Source organism: Triticum aestivum, chromosome 5D (genome assembly GCF_018294505.1).
Source record: "Triticum aestivum cultivar Chinese Spring chromosome 5D, IWGSC CS RefSeq v2.1, whole genome shotgun sequence".
In the NCBI taxonomy this organism is placed as follows: domain Eukaryota; kingdom Viridiplantae; phylum Streptophyta; class Magnoliopsida; order Poales; family Poaceae; genus Triticum; species Triticum aestivum.
The window spans coordinates 479,388,141-479,407,130 of NC_057808.1; positions in this window are offsets into that span (position 1 = coordinate 479,388,141).

An 18,990-nucleotide genomic window follows, 5' to 3' on the forward strand; every position below is an offset into this window, starting at 1 on the left:
TGCAGGTACTAGGGATTTGCGTGTAGTCTCCTACTGGATTGATACCTTGGTTCTCAAAAACTGAGGGAAATACTTACGCTACTTTGCTGCATCACCCTTTCCCCTTCAAGGGAAAACCAACGCATGCTCAAGAGGTAGCAAGAAGGATTTCTGGCGCCATTGCCAGGGAGATCTATGCACAAGTCAAGACATACCAAGTACCCATCACAAACTCTTCTCCCTCGCATTACATTATTTGCCATTTGCCACTCGTTTTCCTCTCCCCCGCTTCACCCTTGCCGTTTTATTCGCCCTTTTTCCGTTCATCTCTTTTTGCTAGCTTCCTTGTATCTCCGTGTGTTAGATCGTTTGTTTCGCCGTCATGGCCAGTCCTTCTATCATTGTTAGTACTCCCGAGAATGAAGTTCTTAATTTTAAACAAAGGGAGGGAGAAGATTTAAAATATGCTTGGTACAGAATTTGCAATGCTCAGAATAGATCCACTAGGAAGCAATCTACTTCTATTCTTCTTCGCAATTTTTATGTAGACATCACTCCTTGGAATAGATATATTCTTGATACCATTACCGGAGGGAATTTCTTAGGTAGCCATACTTTTGATTCTTATAATGCTATGTTAGATTTGTTTGGCCCACCACCTCTTTTGGTTAATGGAACTATTTTAACCTTGGAACACGTGATGCAAAGGCTTGAAATTATTGAAAATAAAGTTGCCACTGTCGAGTTGATTGAGAATTTGGATAAAAACATCCACAACCAAATTACCCAATATGGATCTAAGGTAGGAGTTACTTTGAATTTTTTTAAATAAAAAGAACCCATAGTTAATGAAAAAATAGATCAAGATTCCGCTAGAATTGATAAGCTTGAGGATATTATTACCAACTTAGGGCCTGCTTTTTCTGCCGTGAAAAATACTTCAAACCCTCCTACTACCAAAGTTGCCAAATTTATGTATGTTCCTAAAAATAAGGGTGAATCTTCTAGTAAGGAAACTGCGGATCTCAAATCAATAAGTGTTCACGCCAACTTTTTCGCTATCATTAAGGAACCTTTTGCTACAAATGAATTTCTTGATTTCTTGCCTAGGAGTTTGATCATTAATGAAAAGAAGGAAACTCCTAAGGGTTATAAGTGTTCAATTGAAGAATTCCCAACCAAAGATGACAATACCTAGATCTATCCTTGTTTTTATGCCGGCTAGGGGCGTTAAACGATAGCGCTTGTTGGGAGGCAACCCAATTTTATTTTTGTTCCTTGCTTTTTGTTCCTGTTTAGTAATAAATAATTCATCTAGCCTCTGTTTAGATGTGGTTTTATGTTTTAATTAGTGTTTGTGCCAAGTGGAACCTTTAGGATAACCTACGGTGATAGTTAATTTGATCTTGCTGAAAAACAGAAACTTTTGCACGCACGAGATTAGTTTTCATAAATCACAACAACGTGATTTTCAGTTGATTCTTTTTGCAGAAGATTAATAAACAGATTGCTTAGGACTTCCTAATTTCTCAGATTTTTGGAGTTCCAGAAGTATGCGTTTGATACAGATTGCTACAGGCTGTTCTGTTTTTTGACAGATTCTGTTTTTCGTGTGTTGTTTGCTTACTTTGATGAATCTGTGGCTAGTATCGGGGGGTATGAACCATAGAGAAGTTGGGATACAGCAGGTTTAATACCAATATAAATAAATAATGAGTTCATTATAGTACCTTAAAGTGGTGGTTTGTTTTATTTCGCTAACGGAGCTCATGAGATTTTCTGTTAAGTTTTGTGTTGTGAAGTTTTCAAGTTTTTGGGTAAAGATTTGATGGATTTTGGAACAAGGAGTGGAAAGAGCCTAAGCTTGGGGATGCCCAAGGCACCCCAAGGTAAAACTCAAGGACAACCAAAAGCCTAAGCTTGGGGATGCCCTGGAAGGCATCACCTCTTTCGTCTTCGTCTATCGGTAACTTTACTTGAGGCTATATTTTTATTCACCACATGATATGTGTTTTGCTTGGAGCATCTTGTATGATTTGAGTCTTTGCTTTTTAGTTTACCACAATCATCCTTGCTGTACACACCTTTTGGAGAGGCACACATGAATCAAAATTATTAGAATACTCTATGTGCTTCACTTATATCTTTTGAGCTAGATAATTTTGCTCTAGTGCTTCACTTATATCTTTTAGAGCACGGTGGTGGTTTTGTTTTATAGAAATTATTTATCTCTCATGCTTCACTTATATTATTTTGAGAGTCTTTTATAACAGCATGGTAATTTGCTTTGGTTAAAAAAATTAGTCCTAATGTGATGAGCATCCAAGATAGGTATAATAAAAACTATCATATAAAGTGCATTGAATACTATGAGAAGTTTGATTCTTTACGATTGTTTTGAGATATGAAGATGGTGATATTAGAGTCATGGTAGTTGAGTAGTTGTGAATTTGAGAGATACTTGTGTTAAAGTTTGTTATTCCCGTAGCATGCACGTATGGTGAACCGTTGTGTGATGAAGTTGGAGCATGATTTATTTATTGATTGTCTTCCTTGTGTGTGGAGGTCGGGATCGCGCGATGGTTAACTCCTACCAACCCTTCCCCTAGGAGCATGCGTGTAGTACTTTGTTTTGATGACTTATAGATTTTGCAATAAATATGTGAGTTCTTTATGACTCATGTTGAGTCCATGGATTATATGCACTCTCACCCTTCCACCATTGCTAGCCTCTCTAATACCGTGCACCTTTTACCGGTATCATAAACCCACCATATACCTTCCTCAAAACAGCCACCATACCTACCTATTATGGCATTTCCATAGCCATTTCGAGATATATTGCCATGCAACTTTCCACTGTTCTGTTTATTATGACACACTCCATCATTGTCATATTGATTTGCATGATCATGTAGTTGACATTGTATTTGTGGCAAAGCCATCGTTCATAATTCTTTCATACATGTCACTCTTGATTCATTGCATATCCCAGTACACCGCGGAGGCATTCACATAGAGTCATATTTTGTTCTAAGTATTGAGTTGTAATTTTTGAGTTGTAAGTAACTAAAAGTGTGATGATCATCATTATTAGAGCATTGTCCCAAGTGAGGAAAGGATGACGGAGACTATGATTCCCCCACAAGTCAGGATGAGACTCCGGAGAAAAAATAAAAAAAATAAAAAAGGAAAAAAAGGCCCAAACAAAAAAAGAGAGAAAAAGAGAGAAGGGGCAATGTTACTATCTTTTTACCACACTTGTGCTTCAAAGTAGCACCGCGATCTTCATGATAGAGAGTCTCCTATGTTGTCACTTTCATATACTAGTGGGAATTTTACATTATAGAACTTGGCTTGTATATTCCAATGATGGGCTTCCTCAAAACGCCCTAGGTCTTCGTGAGCAAGCGAGTTGGATGCACACCCACTTAGTTCCTTCTGTTGAGCTTTCGTACACTTATAGCTCTAGTGCATCCGTTGCATGGCAATCCCTACTCACTGACATTGATATCTATTGATGGGCATCTTCATAGCCCGTTGATATGCCTAGTTGATGTGAGACTATCTTCCTTCTTTTTGTCTTCTCCACAACCACCATTCTATTCCACCTATAGTGCTATGTCCATGGCTCACGCTCATGTATTGCGTGAAAGTTGAAAAAGTTTGAGAATGCTAAAGTATGAAACAATTGCTTGGCTGAAACCGGGGTTGTGCATGATTTAAATATTTTGTGTGATGAAGATAGAGCATAGCCAGACTATATGATTTTGTAGGGATAACTTTCTTTGGCCATGTTATTTTGAGAAGACATGATTGCTTTATTAGTATGCTTGAAGTATTATTATTTTTATGTCAATATTAAACTTTTGTCTTGAATCTTTCGGATCTGAACATTCATGCCACAATTAAGAAAATTACATTGAGAATAATGCTAGGTAGCATTCCACATCAAAAATTCTGTTTTTATCATTTACCTACTCGAGGACGAGCAGGAATTAAGCTTGGGGATGCTTGATACGTCTCCAACGTATCTATAATTTTTATTGTTCCATGCTATTATATTATCTGTTTTGGATGTTTAATGGGCTTTATTATGCACTTTTATATTATTTTTGGGACTAACCTACTAACCGGAGGCCCAGTGCAAATTGTTGTTTTTTGCCTATTTCAGTGTTCCGCAGAAAAGGAATATCAAACGGAGTCCAAACGGAATGAAACCTTCGCGAGGATCCTTTTTGGAACAAACACAATCCAGGAGACTTGGAGTGGACGTCAAGGAAGCCATGAGGTGGCCACGAGGTAGGAGGGCGACCCAGGGGGTAGGTGCGCCCCCACCCTCGTGGGCCCCTCATAGCTCCACCGACCTACTTCCTTCACCTATATATACTCATATACCCTGAAAACATCCAGGAGCACCACGAAACCCTATTTCCACCGCCGCAACCTTCTGTACCCGTGAGATCCCATCTTGGGGCCTTTTCCGGCGCTCCGCCGGAGGGGGAATCGATCACGGAGGGCTTCTACATCAACACCATAACCTCTCCGATGATGTGTGAGTAGTTTACCACAGACCTTCGGGTCCATAGTTATTAGCTAGATGGCTTCTTCTCTCTCTTTGATTCTCAATACAAAGTTCTCCTCGATCTTCTTGGAGATCTATTCGATGTAATTCTTTTTGCGGTGTGTTTGTCGAGATCCGATGAATTGTGGGTTTATGATCAAGATTATTTATGAACAATATTTGATTCTTCTCTGAATTTTTATATGCATGATTTAATATCTTTGCAAGTCTCTTCGAATTATCATTTTGGTTTGGCCTACTAGATTGATCTTTCTTGCAATGGGAGAAGTGTTTAGCTTTGGGTTCAATCTTGCGGTGTCCTTTCCCAGTGACAGTAGGGGCAGCAAGGCACGTATTGTATTGTTGCCATCGAGGATAAAAAGGTGGGGTTTATATCATATTGGTTGAGTGTATCCCTCTACATCATGTCATCTTGCTTAATGCGTTACTCTATTCTTATGAACTTAATACTCTAGATGCATGCTGAATAGAAGTCGATGCGTGGAGTAATAGTAGTAGATGCAGAATCGTTTCGTTCTACTTGTCACAGACGTGATGCCTATATACATGATCATGCCTAGATATTCTGATTACTATGCGCTTTTCTATGAATTGCTCAACAATAATTTGTTCACCCACCGTAAAATATGCTATCTTGAGAGAAGCCCCTTGTGAAACCTATGGCGCCCGGGTCTATCTTCCATCATATTAATCTCCCGTCAACTAGCTATTTCTGTCGCCGTTTATTTTTGCAATCTTTACTTTTCAATCTATACAACAAAAATACCAAAAATATTTATCTTATTATCTTTATCAGATCTCACTTTTGCAAGTGGCCGTGAAGGGATTGACAACCCCTTTATCGCATTGGTTGCAAGGTTCTTGATTGTTTGCGCATGTACTAGGGATTTGCGTGTAGTCTCCTACTGGATTGATACCTTGGTTCTCAAAAACTAAGGGAAATACTTATGCTACTTTGCTGCATCACCCTTTCCTCTTCAAGGGAAAGCCAACGCATCCTCATGAGGTAGCAGATATCATCAAATTATGCAGACCATATAGTTATCATATTTCCTGCACATAAGCAGATAACATGTGACCTGGCGGTTTACCCCAGGGCGGGTCACATTGCCCTATATAAAATCCACTGGTGACTGTATAGTCCATAACCAGGGCGGGTTTATCAAAAATTAATATCATACCTGTGATATTTGTTCATACTGCCGGCTTACCATGCCATATGCAGTGAGGGTAATGATACATCTCCAACGTATCTATAATTTATGAAGTATTCATGCTAATATATTATCATTCTTGGATGTTTTAAAATCATTTTATAGCAACTTTATATCATTTTCTGGGACTAACCTATTGACCCAGTGCCCAGTGCCAGTTGCTGTTTTTTGCTCGTTTTTTACATCGCAGGAAATCAATATCAAACGGAGTCCAAACACCGCGAAACTTTTTGGAGAATTTTTATGGACGAGAACACCTAGGATGGGCCAGAGCAGCACCTGGGGGTGCCCTGAGGGGGCACAACCCACCAGGGCACGCCTGGGCCCCCAGGCGTGCCCAGGTGGGTTGTCCCCACCTCGGTGGCCTCCCGCACCCCCTCTTCGCCCTATAAATTCACAAATATTCCAAAACCCTTCGGGGGTAGCCCTAGATCAGAAGTTCCGCCGCCGCAAGGCTATGTAGCCATGAGAAACCAATCTAGACCCCGTTCCGGCACCCTGCCGGAGGGGGAAATCATCACCGGTGGCCATCTTCATCATCCCGGCGGCCACCACGATGAGGAGGGAGTAGTCCACCCTCAGGGTTGAGGGTTTGTACCAGTAGCTATGTGTTTAATCTCTCTCTCGTGTTCTTGAGATGTCATGATCTTGCTGTATCGCGGGCTTTGTTAATATAGTCGGATCATATATATGGTGTTTTCCCCTCTCTACCTTGTGATGAATTGAGTTTTCCCTTTGAGATTTCGTTGTTATCGGATTGAATACTTTTTATAGATTTGAGAACACTTGATATATGTCTTGCAATTGAATACTCGTGGTGACAATGGGGTATCGTATTGATTCACTTGATATATGTTTTGGCACTCAACTCGCAGATTCCCGAGGTGACATTGGGGTAATCTATGCATAGGGGTTGATGCATGTTCTTGTCTTTGTTTCTCCGGTAGAAATCTTGGGGCACTCTTTGAAGTTCTTTGTGTTGGATTGAATATTATAAATCTGAATTTGCTTTGGTGTTATTTTAGTACAAGCTCTAGGATAGATTGAACGGAAGGAATAGCTTTGTGTTATTTTAGTATGACCTCTGGAATAGATCGAACAGAAAGAATAGCTTTGAGGTGGTTTCGTACCCTACAGACAATTCCGTCTTATGTTCTCTGCTAGATAGGAACTTTGGAGTGATTTTTCATCACACGTTGAGGGATGGTTATATGATCCAATTATATTAGCACTATTGAGAGATTGCACTAGCGAAAGTACGGACCCTAGGCCTTGTTTCAAAGCATTGCAATACCGTTTTGTGCTCGTTTACTATTTGCTACCTTGTTGTTTTTATTTATTCAGCTTATAAAAGTATATTTATACCATCAATATTACTCTTTTATCACCATCTCTTCGCCGAACTAGTGCACCTATACAATTTGGCATTGTATTGGGTGTGTTGGGGACACAAGAGATTTCTTATATTTGGTTGCAGGGTTGTTCGAGAGAGACCATCTTCATCCGACACCTCCCACGGATTGATAAACCTTAGGTCATCCACTTGAGGGAAAATTGTTACTGTCCCACAAAACTCTGCGCTTGGAGGCCCAACACGAGTCTACAAGAATAAAGTTGCGTAGTAGACATCAGGTAACAGCCCAAAGATGCAGAGTGTAGCGCCCTGTGTAATATATTCATACTGCCGGCTTACAACGCCATATGCAGCAAAGGTAACATCCCAAAGATTTAGAGTGCAGAACTCCAAGTACATAATCAAACACACCGGCGACTTATCGTCCAAAGCCAGGCCGGGTTATCAAAACTCCGGATAGATTCAAATATGAATTACAAGGATCAAGCTACATGGCCGAACCAATTTTAAACCATATATTAATACAGTACACAAGATGAGTCTCAAAAAATGTTCAAATCAAATACAAACCAGGAAAACAAGGCATTCAAAGGCTGCCAAGCCTCAATATCAAGTGATATTCAAGGGCCGCACAGCCACTGAGTTAATCCTTAATTCAAACCTGTAAGCCGGGACTCACATGACCAATCGCCGTTTTAACTTTGACAAGTTCAGGGTCTTTATAAGATTGACTGCCAATAGTACGATGAGTCATTCCAGGATTACCTGGTCGGAGTGGCAAGCATACAAAGGCAGGATAACCCGGATTTCTGGTGAATACACCTGGCGTCCAAGCCTATTACAAGGGACAACAAAGCTATGTTCATTAACAAGGAGCCCCCAAGTAATATTTTGATCAAGGCGTACAAGCCGGATCGGTAGGGTAGTCATAGCTATGCTCAATGAGCAGGAAGACCCCAAGTAATTTGCAATCAAGGCATACAAGCCGGATCAAGAGGGTAGTCATAGCCATGTCCATTTAAACAGGAAGCCCCCAAGTGATCTTATGAATTGACAATAAAAACTCGGATTCTCAGATATGAAACGACAGAGACCCTGAATTATCAGGGATACCGGCTTTATTATACTAATCATAATATATACATTGGTAAAAGTATGTACATCACAAGAGCCGGTGGCTCAGGTGTAATAAGGCCGAAGATGAGCAATATTCCACGGCCGGCGGGTCTCCTCCTCCGACGTCCGTGAGTCTTTGTGGTCTCTAACATCGATAAGGTAGTATGACCCGTTGTTCAGATTTTTGCTAACCACAAAGGGCCCTTCCCAAGGTGGGGATAACTTATGCATGTCTGTTTGATCCTGGATGAGCCGGAGCACCAAGTCACCTTCTTGAAAGGTCCGGGTTTTAACCCGACGGCTATGATAACGACGCAGATCTTGCTGGTAAATCGTCGAACGAGCCGCCGCAAGGTCGCACTCCTCATCCAGAAGGTCAAGAGCATCCTGACGTGCTATTTCATTATCAGCTTCAACATAAGCCGCCACACGGTGCGAGTCGTGACGGATGTCACTTGGGAGAACCGCCTCTGCTCTGTAAACCATGAAGAAATATGTGTAACCCGTAGATCTGTTGGGGTGGTATTGATACTCCAAAGCACTAAAGGTAACTCCTCAACCCAACAACTCGGCGTCCTCTGCAAAGGGACCATAAGCCGGGGTTTTATGCCTTTCAAAATTTCTTGATTGGATCTTTCAGCTTGGCCATTGGACTGGGGGTGAGCCACTGATGATACATCAAGATGAATATGCTCTTGTTGACAGAATTCTTTCATTGCACCCTTAGACAGATTAGTACCGTTATCAGTGATGATACTATGAGGGTATCCAAAATGAAAGATCACCTTTTTAATGAACTGAACCGCTGTCACTGCATCACATTTGCTGACTGGCTTAGCTTCAACCCACTTTGTAAACTTGTCAACAGCCACCAAGAGGTGAGTCTTTTTGTCCTTGGACCTTTTAAAAGGTCCAACCATATCCAGCCCCCAGACTGCAAACGGCCAAGTAATTGGAATCATCCTTAATTCTTGAGCTGGCACATAGCTCATCTTGAAAATTTCTGACAACCATCACAGTTACCGACCAAGTACTCTGCATCAGCATGAGCCGTCAGCCAATAAAACCCATTTCGAAACGCCTCAGCCACGAGAGATTTAGAGCCAGCATGATGGCCACAATCTCCTTCATGAATCTCACAGCCCTCCTCAGGAGAAACACAATGTTGAAACGCCCCTGTGACACTGCGTCGGTGTAGCTCTCCATTGACAATAGTCATCGACTTAGACCGCCGGGTTATCTGCCTGGCCAAAGTTTCATCTTCAGGTAACTCGCCCCTGGTCATATAAGCAAAATATGGAACTGTCCAATCAGGAATAGCATGAAGAGCCGCCACCAACTGCGCCTTCGGGTCAGGAACAGCAAGATCTTCCTCTGTCGGCAATTTAACCGAAGGATTATGCAGAATATCAAGGAAAACATTAGGTGGTACCGGCTTACACTGGGACCCTAGCCGGCTTAAAGCATCAACCGCCGCATTTTTCCTGTGATCAACATGTTCTACTTGATAACCTTTGAAATGACTAGCAATAACATCAACCTCTCGGTGATAAGCCGCCATGAGTGGATCCTTTGAATCCCAAGTGCCCGAAACTTGCTGAGCCACCAACTTTGAGTCGCCAAAACACCTCACACGACTTAAATTCATCTCTTTAGCCATCTGAAGACCATGGAGCAAGGCTTCATATTCAGCTGCATTGTTAGTACAAGGGAACATCAACCTTAAAACATAAAAAAAATTATCACCTCGTGGGGAAGTTAAAATAACTCCAGCCCCCGAGCCTTCCAATTGCCTGGATCCATCAAAGTGAATAGTCCAATATGTGCTATCTGGCTTCTCCTCAGGCATCTGCAACTCTGTCCAATCGTTGATAAAATCCACAAGTGCTTGAGACTTGATAGTTGTCCGAGGCATATACTTCAAACCATGGGGTCCAAGCTCAATGGCCCACTTAGCTACCCGACCTGTGGCTTCTCTATTTTGAATAATATCCCCTAAAGGGGCAGAACTAACCACAGTGATGGGATGACCAAGGAAATACTGTTTCAATTTTCGGCTAGCCATGAACACACCATAAACCAGTTTCAGCCAATGTGGGTATCTCTGCTTGGACTCAATGAGCACCTCACTGACAAAATAAAATGCCCGCTGAACTGGATATTCCTTCCCTGATTCCTTCCTTTCCACAACAATTGCTACACTGATGGCTCTGCTATTAGCAGCCACATATAACAGTAAGGGCTCCTTATCAATAGGAGCTACAAGGATTGGCGACTCAGCCAACTGCTTTTTCAATGCCTCAAACGCCTGATCAGCAGCATCACTCCAGACAAAGTGATATGTTTTCTTCATCATCTGATACAGAGGGATAGCCTTTTCACCCAACCGGCTTATAAACCGGCTTAAGGCCGCGATAGGACCCGCCAAACATTGGACATCATTAATACACGCCGGCTTGGACAAGGAAGTGATAGCCTTGATTTTCTCCGGGTTAGCTTCAATGCCTCTTTCAGAAACCAAAAAACCCAAGAGCTTTCCCGCTGGCACACCAAAAACATATTTTGCCGGGTTAAGCATCATCTTGTAGACTCGGAGATTGTCAAAGGTCTCTTTCAAATCGTCGATCAAGGTCTCCTTCTTCCTGGATTTCACGACAATATCATCCACATAAGCATGAACATTGCGTCCAATCTGGTCATGAAGGCAATTTTGGACACACCGCTGATAAGTCGCCTGGGCACTTTTGAGCCCAAAGGGCATAGACACATAGTAGAAGGCTTCAAAGGGAGTGATGAAAGTTGTCTTCTCCTGGTCCTTAACTGCCATCTTGATCTGATGATAACCAGAGTTAAGCATCCAAAAAGCTCAAACGCTCACAACCCGCCATAGCATCAATGATCTGATCAATACGGGGGAGAGCAAAAGGATCAGCCGGACAGGCCTTGTTAAGGTCTGTGTAATGCACACACATACGCCAAGTACCGTTCTTCTTAAGTACCAGCACCGGGTTAGCCAACCACTTAGGATGGAAAACTTCAATGATGAACCCAGCTGCCAAGAGCCAGGCCACTTCTTCACCTATGGCCTTGCGCCTCTCTTCATTCAAACAATGAAGGAATTGCTTGACCGGTTTAAACTTTGGATCAATATTGAGAGTGTGCTCAACGAGTTCCCTCGGTACACCCGGCATGTCTGAAGGTTTCCGTGCAAAGATGTCCCGGTTCTCACGGATGAACTCGATGAGCGCGCTTTCCTATTTCGGATCCATATTAGCACTGATGCTGAACTGCATGGATGAATCGCCAGGAACAAAGTCAATCAGCTTAGTGTCATCTGCCAACTTAAATTTCAACAAGGGGTCATGTTCTGTAGTTGGATTTTTCAAAGGTGTCATATCTGCCGGGTCAACATTATCTTTGTAAAACTTCAACTCCTCTGTTGCATAAACAGACTCAGCATAAGCAACATCGCCCTATCCACACTCCAGAGCTATTTTCCTATCACCATGCACCGTGATAGTGCCTTTATGACCCAACATTTTTAGCTGCAAATAAACATAACAAGGTCGGGCCATGAATTTGGCATAAGCCAGCCGTCCAAATAAGGTGTGACAAGGACTCTTGATTTTAACCACCTCAAAGGTCAATTTTCAGCCCGGTAATCATGGTCATCGCCAAAAGCCACTTCCAATGTTATCTTACCCACCAGATAAGCTGACTTACCAGGCACCACCCCATGGAAAATAGTAGTAGACGGCTTAAGATCTTTGTCAGTTAGATTCATACGGCGGAAAGTCTCATAGTAAAGGATATTAGTGCTACTGCCTCCATCCATAAGCACCTTTGTAAACTTGTATCCTCCCACCTGAGGAGCAACCACCAAAGCCATTTGACCCGGATTGTCAACCCGGGGCGGGTGATCCTCACGACTCCATATGATGGGCTGCTCCGACCATCGCAAGTAACGGGGGACTGCCGGCTCAACTGCGTGCCCTTTTATGAACCTTTTGGTCCCGTTTGCATAAACTTGTGGTAAACACATGATACTAACCAGTATTTAGTTGCTTTGGATTACTCTCATAACCAGACTGCTGCTACTGATTCCCTTGACCAGATTGCTGATTAAAACCACCTTGATTGCCTTGGCCCTGAAAACCGGAATTTGAGCCGCCACCTCCAAAGCCAGGTCCGTGAGAACCGGTCCTGAGCCGCCGTTCGGGCCATGGTTATTCTGGAAAAAATTGGAATTTTTGTACTCATGCATGATGAAGCAATCCTTCCATAGATGATTGGCCGGCTTCTCTTGCATACCATGCTTTGGGCAAGGCTGATTCATCATCGCCTCAATGTTAAACTTTGGCCCACCAAGCCGGAGTGGCTTTCCTTTACGATGCTAATTATTATTCTGCGTATTGGTGTTAGCCATAAAGTCTAAACCGCCATCAGCTTTGCGCTTACCGTTGCCACTTTGACCTGCCATATTATGTTGCTACCCTTTTGCATTGCCGCTCTTCTTCCCCTTGCCAGCTTTCTCCTCATCAGACTCACGGTCTTTCGTACTATGAGAGTCGGCATATTTAACAAGAGCCGCCATGAGCTCCCCCATATCATTGCAGTGGCGCTTAAGCCATCCCAGTTTCTGCTTAAGGGGAAGGAAACGGCAATTCGTCTCCAACATCGGGACTGCTAAGTCGGCATTGATACAGGCCGATGAGTGTATAACGCCCGAAATCCGGCGCACCCAATTGGTTGTTGATTTGCCCTCTCCCTGGACTCAAGAGTCTAAATCCAGAATCGACATAGGCTGCTTGCATCTGTCTTTGAAATTTTGAATAAACCGTGCCTTCAGCTCAGCCCATGACCTGAAAGAGTTAGCGGGCAAACCCTTTAGCCAGGTACGTGCTGGCCCATCCAACATCATGGTGAAGTACTTAGCACATGCAGCATCACCAACATCCAGCATCTCCATAGCCATCTCGTAGCTCTCAACCCAGGCCTCTGGGGGTTGATCCGCTGTGTAATTAGGCACCTTGCAAGGGCCCATGAAATTCTTAGGCAAGCGCTCGTTACATAGAGCCGGCACTAAACACAGCACACCAAGGGTTCTAGAGGTCACACCTGCCTCTAGAGACGCCATTGGGTAAACCGGAGATTGTTGCTGAGCCTCCAGTTGAGCCGCCAGCTCAGCCTCGCACCACGCTCTGCCCTGGTCCACCAAAGCCTGAGCATCATTACCAGCGCGCGGCGGGTGAGGCCTACGAGGCTGGTTATGGTGCCGCTCACTGCTCGACACTACTGGCGAATCAATGTGCCTGTTATAACTCCAGCTTGGACGCGGGGTTGAATGAATCCGTTCACGACTGTATGAATAAGCCACCTGCTGAGCCACTGCTGTCTAAAGAAGCTCTCCAGCTCGCCATATCTCCATCGCAGCTGGTGACTCGTCCTAAACAGGGAGAGCCGCCAATCGGGTAGCCGCGGCGATCATATTGTCTAGAGGGTTAGAATAATGACCCGGTGGTGTCGGAATCTGCTGAGGTGGAGTCAAATTCAAACATGGGGGGTCTGCAACATGTGGCTGAACCGGTGCTCCGGGTACAGGTGCCTCAACGGCCTGGTTCACCACGGGCGGGTTATTGGTTCCTGCCCCAGGTGTGTTGAAAAGATTTCTTGCATCGTACTCTGGAGGCAAACGACTCTGGTGCCTTCTCCACATAATAGAGTTTGAAGCATTCTGATCCAAGGTGAGCTGGAATGACTCTGCCTGAATTCGTTGTGATTGCGCATCCAAGGTGGCTCGCTCCGTCGCCATCCTAGTGTTCTCAGCAGCAAGTTCTTCCTTGGCTTGAGCTATCTCATCTCGCAGTTTCGCTTGGGGAATGCACTAATTTCAAAAAAAAATCCTATGATCACGCAAGATATATCTAGGAGAAGCATAGCAACGAGCAGGGAGAGTGTGTCCACGTACCCTCGTAGACCGAAAGTGGAAGCGTTTTATCAACGCGATTGATGTAGTCGTACGTCTTCACGATCTGACCTATCCTAGCACCGAACGTATGGCACCTCCGTGTTCAGCACACGTTCAGCTCGATGACGTCCCTCGTACTCTTGATCCAGTTGAGGCCGAGGGAGAGCTTCGTCAGCACGACGGCGTGGCGACGGTGATGATGAAGCGGCACAGGGCTTCGCCTAAGCACTACGATGATATGACCGAGATGTGTAACTATGGCGGGGGGGCACCGCACACGGATAAAATATCAACTTGTGTGTTCTAGGGTGCCCCCTCCCCACGTATATAAAGGAGGGGGAGGAGGAGGCCGGCCAAGGGGGAAGTCCTACTAGGACTCCAAACCTAGTAGGATTCGCCCCCCCTTCCTATTCCAAGTGGGAGAAGGGGGGAAGGAGGAGGAGGAGAGAAGGAAGGAGGGGGGCACCGCCCCCTCCCCTTGTCCAATTCGGATTGGGGCAAGGGGGCGCGCGTCACCTCTTGGCCGACCCTCTCTCTTCTCCACTAAGGCCCATGAGGTCGAATAGCTTCCCGGAGGGGGTTCCGATAACCCCCGGTACTCCAAAACTTATCCGAAACGACCCGAACCATTCCGGTGTCCGAATGTAGCCTTCCAATATATGAATCTTTATGTCTCGACCATTTCGAGCCTCCTTGTCATGTCCGTGATCTCATTCGGGACTCCGAACAACCTTCGGTACATCAAATCACATAACTCGTAGTACAAATCGTCATCGAACATTAAGCGTGCAGACCCTACGGGTTCGAGAACTATGTAGACATGACCGAGACACATCTCCGATCAATAACCAATAGCGGAACCTGGATGCTCATATTGGCTCCTCCATATTCTACGAAGATCTTTATCGGTCAAACCTCATAACAACATACGTTGTTCCCTTTGTCATCGGTATGTTACTTGCCCGAGATTCGATCGTCGGTATCATCATACCTAGTTCAATCTCGTTACCGGCAAGTCTCTTTACTTGTTCCGTAATGCATCATCCCGCAACTAACTCATTATTCACATTGCTTGCAAGGCTTATAGTGATGTGCATTACCGAGAGGGCCCAGAGATACCTCTCTGAAACACGGAGTGACAAATCCTAATCTCGATCTATGCCAACTCAACAAACACCGTCGGAGACACCTGTACAGCATCTTTATAATCACGCAGTTACGTTGTGACATTTGATAGCACACTAAGTGTTCCTCCGGTATTCGGGAGTTGCATAATCTCATAGTCATAGGAACATGTATAAGTCATGAAGAAAGCAATAGCAATAAACTAAACGATCATAGTGCTAAGCTAACGGATGGGTCTTGTCCATCACATCATTCTCTAATGATGTAATCCCGTTCATCAAATGACAACACATGCCTATGGCTAGGAAACTTAACTATCTTTGATTAATGAGCTAGTCAAGTAGAGGCATACTAGGGACACTTTGTTTGTCTATGTATTCACACATGTACTAAGTTTCCGGTTAATACAATTATTGCATCAATAATAAACATTTATCATGATATAAGGAAATATAAATAACAACTTTATTATTGCCTCTAGGGCATATTTCCTTCAGTCTCCCACTTGCACTAGAGTCAATAATCTAGATTACATAGTAATGATTCTAACACCCATGGAGTCTTGGTGCTGATCATGTTTTGCTCGTGAGAGAGGCTTAGTCAACGGGTCTGCAACATTCAGATCTGTGTGTATTTTGCAAATCTCTATGTCCCCTTCCGGCACTTGATGACGGATGGAATTGAAGCGTCTCTTGATGTGCTTGGTTCTCTTGTGAAATCTGGATTCCTTCGCCAAGGCTATTGCTCCAGTATTGTCACAAAAGATTTTCGTTGGACCCGATGCACTAGGTATGACACCTAGATTGGATATGAACTCCTTCATCCAGACTCCTTCATTTGTTGCTTCCAAAGCAGTTATGTACTCCGCTTCACACGTAGATCCCGCCACGACGCTTTGCTTAGAACTGCACCAACTGACAGCTCCACCGTTCAATATAAATACGTATCCGGATTGTGACTTAGAGTCATCCGGATCAGTGTCAAAGCTTGCATCGACATAACCATTTATGACGAGCTTTTTGTCACCTCCATAAATGAGAAACATATCCTTAGTCCTCTTCAGGTATTTCAGGATGTTCTTGACCGCTGTCCAGTGATCCACTCCTGGATTACCTCCCGGCTATACTTATAGCAAGGCACACATCAGGTCTGGTACACAGCATTGCATACATGATAGAGCCTATGGCTGAAGCATAGGGAATGACTTTCATTTTCTCTCTATCTTCTGCAGTGGTCGGGCATTGAGTCTGACTCAACTTCACACCTTGTAACACAGGCAAGAACCCTTTCTTTGCTTGATCCATTTTGAACTTCTTCAAAACTTTGTCAAGGTATGTGCTTTGTGGAAGTCCAATTAAGTGTCTTGATCTATCTCTATAGATCTTGATGCCCAATATGTAAGCAGCTTCACCGAGGTCTTTCATAGAAAAACTCTTATTCAAGTATCCTTCTATGCTATCCAGAAATTATATATCATTTCCAATCAACAATATGTCATCCACATATAATATTAGAAATGCTACAGAGCTCCCACTCACTTTCTTGTAAATACAGGCTTCTCCAAAAGTCTGTATAAAACCTTATGCTTTGATCACAGTATCAAAACGTTTATTCCAACTCCAAGAGCCTTGCACCAGTCCATAAATGGATCGCTGGAGCTTGCACACTTTGTTAGCATCCTTTGGATCGATAAAACCTTTTGGTTGCATCATATAAAACTCTTCTTCCAGAAATCCATTCAGGAATGCAGGTTTTACATCCATTTGCCAAATTTCATAATCATAAAAGCGGCAATTGCTAACATGATTCGGTCAGACTTAAGCATCGCTACGGGTGAGTAAGTCTCATCGTAGTCAACTCCTTGAACTTGTCGAAAACCTTTCGCAACAAGTCGAGCTTTGTAGACAGTAACATTACCGTCAACGTCAGTCTTCTTCTTGAAGATCCATTTATTCTCTATGGTTTGCCGATCATCAGGAATGTCAACCAAAGTCCATACTTTGTTCTCATACATGGATCCCATCTCAGATTTCATGGCTTCAAGCCATTTCGCGGAATCTAGGCTCATCATCGCTTCCTCATAGTTCGTAGGTTCGTCATGGTCAAGTAACATGACCTCCAAAACTGGATTACCGTACCACTCTGGTGCGGATCTTACTCTGGTTGACCTACGAGGTTCGGTATTAACTTGATCTGAAGTTTCATGATCACTATCATTAGCTTCCTCACTAATTGGTGTAGGAATCACTGGAACTGATTTCTGTGATGAACTACTTTCCAATTTGGGAGCAGGTACAATTACCTCATCAAGTTCTACTTTCCTCCCACTCACTTCTTTCGAGAGAAACTCCTTCTCTAGAAAGGATCCATTCTTGGCAACGAATATCTTGCCTTCGGATCTGTGATAGTAGGTGTACCCAACAGTCTCCTTTTGGTATCCTATGAATATACATTTCTCCGATTTGGGTTCGAGCTTATCGGGTTGAAGCTTTTTCACATAAGCATCGCAACCCCAAACTTTAAGAAACGACAACTTGGGTTTCTTGCCAAACCACAATTCATAAGGTGTCGTCTCAACGGATTTAGATGGTGCCCTATTTAACGTGAATGCAGCCGTCTCTAAAGCATAACCCCAAAATGATAGCAGTAAATCAGTAAGAGACATCATAGATCGCATCAATAAAGTGCGGTTACGACGTTCGGACACACCATTACGCTGTGGTGTTCCAGGTGGCATGAGTTGCGAAACTATTCCCCATTGTTTCAAATGAAGACCAAACTCGTAACTCAAATATTCACCTCCGCGATCAGATCGTAGAAACTTTATTTTCTTGTTATGATGATTTTCCACTTCACTCTGAAATTCTTTGAACTTTTCAAATGTTTCAGACTTATGTTTCATCAAGTAGATATATCCATATCTGCTCAAATCTTCTGTGAAGGTCAGAAAATAACGATACCCGCCGCGAGCCTCAACACTCATCGGACCGCATACATCGGTATGTATTATTTCCAACAAGTCTGTTGCTTGCTCCATTGTTCCGGAGAACGGAGTCTTAGTCATCTTGCCCATGAGGCATGGTTCACAAGCATCAAGTGATTCCAAAAGCCCATCAGCATGGAGTTTCTTCATGCGCTTTACACCAATATGACCTAAATGGTAGAGCCACAAATAAGTTGCACTATCATTATTAAACTTATATCTGTTGGCTTCAATACTATGAATATGTGTGTCACTACTATCGAGATTCAACAAAAATAAACCACTCATCAAGGGTGCATGACCATAAAATATATTACTCGTATAAATAGAACAACCATTATTCTCTGATTTAAATGATTAATCGTCTCACATCAAACAAGATCCAGATATAATGTTCATGCTTAACGTTGGCACCAAATAACAATTATTCAGGTCTAAAACTAATCCCGAAGGTAGATGTAGAGGTAGCGTGCCGACGGCGATCACATCGACTTTGGAACCATTTCCCACATGCATCGTCACCTCGTCCTTAGCCAATCTTCGCTTAATCCGTAGCCCCTGTTTCGAGTTGAAAATATGAGCAACAGAACCAATATCAAATACCCAGGCGCTACTACGAGCATTAGTAAGGTACACATCAATAACATGTATATCAAATATACCTTT